This window comes from Merops nubicus, unplaced genomic scaffold (assembly GCF_000691845.1).
Source record: "Merops nubicus isolate BGI_N331 unplaced genomic scaffold, ASM69184v1 scaffold46543, whole genome shotgun sequence".
Lineage (NCBI taxonomy): Eukaryota > Metazoa > Chordata > Aves > Coraciiformes > Meropidae > Merops > Merops nubicus.
In genome coordinates, this window is record NW_008601820.1 from 2,223 (window position 1) to 5,124 (window position 2,902).

General features: G+C 48.5%; 1 pseudogene; it reads right to left on the bottom strand.

Annotated features, from left to right (window-relative positions):
- Positions 1 to 2,676: 2,676 nt before the first annotated feature.
- LOC103770824 lies at positions 2,677 to 2,805 on the bottom strand (annotated as a pseudogene).
- Between the last annotated feature and the right edge of the window lie 97 nt (positions 2,806 to 2,902).

The following is a 2,902-nucleotide window of genomic DNA, read 5'->3' on the forward strand; positions in this document are numbered from 1 at the left end:
GATACCCTGCTGAGGAGTGGAATGGGAGAACTGGAGGTGAAGGCAGAGGCCATGCTCAGAGGTGCTCCTGCAGCTTGTGGGGCTGTTACATAACTTTCTTTTTTACTTTGATTATAAGCTCCTTAATCCTGAGCAAAATCAAATCTGTGCCTAGTTTTCTTCCTGCCCTGTTAGGGCCTTTGTGAGCCTCGGAGGAACACTCGCTTCCTGCTTGGAGAACGGGCTGGGATTGGCCTTGGAAGAGCCAGAGTGAGACAGGCCTGGAGTTGCTGGATTCTTCTGTCACCAGTAGGGTGATTCTTCAGCTGGTGATTTTTAAGCACAAATCCAGCCCAAAGGAATTTTTTTTTTGTCTCTTCTGTTTTTCCTTTCCTTTTTTTTCCCCCCCCGCCTACATTTGCCTGTCCAGCCTCTTACATCACTCTCTAGCTGCTTTCCCACCTCCTGTTCTGCTTGTTTTTTTTTTTAAATACTCCCCGTGCTCAGGAGAGTGAGTAACCTCTCCTGCTGACGGAGACTATCCCGGGCCTGTTCATCCCCCCAGTGTGAGCAGGAGGCTGCCGGGGCAGGTAGGACTCGCTCGGGAAGAACAGAGCGAGTGTTCCTGGTCTGTCCTCTGCCTGGAAGCTGCAGCAGTGTCTGGGAGCTTGGGCTGCTAAAACAAACACATGCTGTGGCTGGCAGTAGGACAACCTGGCAGATAATTCTGAAAGTATGTTGGGGTCGTTTTTTTTTCTGTGTGTGTTGTCATTCCCTCTCTACTTCTGCCTTCTCTCCGTGCGCTGGGCTGTAGCAGGTGGTGCTGGAGGACTGGAGGAAGCTGGGCACTTTCTAGGCAGCTATTCCTGCAGGGAGTGCAGCTTCTCCTCCCTCGCGTGGCTCTGCGGCAGGGCGGCGATGGGTGACGCTCAGAAAAGCAGCAATTGCACCACTGCAGTATGATGGAAATAGAGCCTCTTTGGGGAGTGTGGGGGCTGGTTAACCACAGCCCTCCCTCAGCTTCTGGTCTGTAACTTGGTGGGAGCAACTCACGTGCCCAACCAGCTCAGGGAACCCTCCAGCACAGACAGGCTGACTGGGGCAGATTGGCCCTCTGCTGCCTTCACCTGCACCCCGAGACTGAGCCTCTCAGTGCCTCTGCCCTTCAGGAAAATACCAGGTGTCACTCAGGTGGCCCTGCAGTGGCAAAAGGCTGTTCCCTGCCTGACACAAACCCTGCCCAGGGCACGAGCTGTTGTCACAGCAGGTAGAAATCCTGGGCTCTACCCCCCCACAGCCTCCTGCTGCCCCAGATAAATAACCACAGCTAAACGCCTCTTGCCTATTTATACAATAAGCACTAAGGTTACACTTTATTTACAAGTTCTGAAAAATGTACAGTTTCTTACATGGGTTACTTGTGCAAAGTTAAACTTCTCAACTAACAGACCAATGTGCACACAAAAGACACTGGAACAGTGGACAACACAATTGTAGGTTCCATCCCACACTGCTGCTTAAGGTACTGTATCCAAATGTACAAACTTAGCCTTACAAAAAAAGTGAGTGTGGACTTACAAATGTTTTTGGTTGTTTTTTTTTTTTCAGAGTTGAAAAAATACTTTGATAAAACTGAGGGGAAAGTCAAGCATGCAGCAGTAGCTTGCACAAACCGCACAGTCATGTACAAAGAGCAGGAACTGCAGAGACTCAGGTGCCTACCCCGTCCTTTACTCAAACTTTCCACAAGGCAAAGTTGGATCCCAAAGAACTTATCTTTCTCAGCTGAAGATAAGGGGCGGGACAAAGACACCAAGAGGGGAGGGGAGTAATTCCACCACTGGAACGCTTCAGATTTTACCCCTTCCTCAGTGTGGAAGGTCTCTTGCTCAGAGGGCTGCAGCTCTACCTGGTTTTGTCCAGTGACACCTCAGTGACAGGACTAGGGAAATTTATTGAAGCAGTCTCTGTAGGCATGGCCTTTAAGATAAAATTAAAAACCAAAACCAAAACACCAAAGGGAGAGAGGGGAGGGTTGTTTCTCACCCTAAGCACTGAAGTACCACAACTGCAGTGATTTATGTATATCTGTACATAAACCTTGCATGTGAAGTGCAGAAGTAACCAGCATTCCACACTCTTACTAAACGTCCGCATCAGAGTCAATTTAAGAGTTGTTATTTTTCCCATCAGTAAGGAATTGATAAGCCCAATAGAAAAAGGAAAGGAGGTTATTTCTTCACTCAGTACTTACAAATGCAGTGGGGTCTAAACCAAGAGCAGAGGTGAATGACCAGCCTGGACACATCAGCACTTTAGTTAATATCAGTTAAAAAATGTGTATGTATATAAACATCCCTTTTATCAAGCTACACATAAGCATCACTGTGTATAACACAATTACAATTAAAAGCTTAGTGTACACTACAGAAATGCACAATACTGCCCTAAGACTGGAGAGGGACCACAGAAAATGAACTCTGCATCAGTAACTCTTTTGCAAGTAACCCAAGTACAGAACATTTGACTTCAAAGTGGGTGCTTTCTGACGTCCAAGGAGAAGAAGCTTCAGCAAGGGAGGGTGGCAACAGCACAACAGCTATTCTGCTTTCAAAGTAAATGCTAGGAGGAAAAAGATGACTTGGACACTTTGTTTATTTTCCTCATCAACAGAGTGTTCATTTGCATCATCCTGGGTCAACAGTCACGCCAGCTCTGTTCTACTATTGCAGAGACCCGTTTTTCGTATTCCCGCTTGTTCTCCTGGTATAGCTGGGCTGCCTGGCTGTTGGCTGGGCTGTTGGGGTTTGGCTCATCCAATAGAGACTGTGCAAAGAGAGAGAGAATCCTCAGCGTTTGGTAGCCCCCGCAGCGCTCTGCCAGTCCCCGCCCTGCCCCGCCCAGCCCGGGGGCGGGCCGGGGG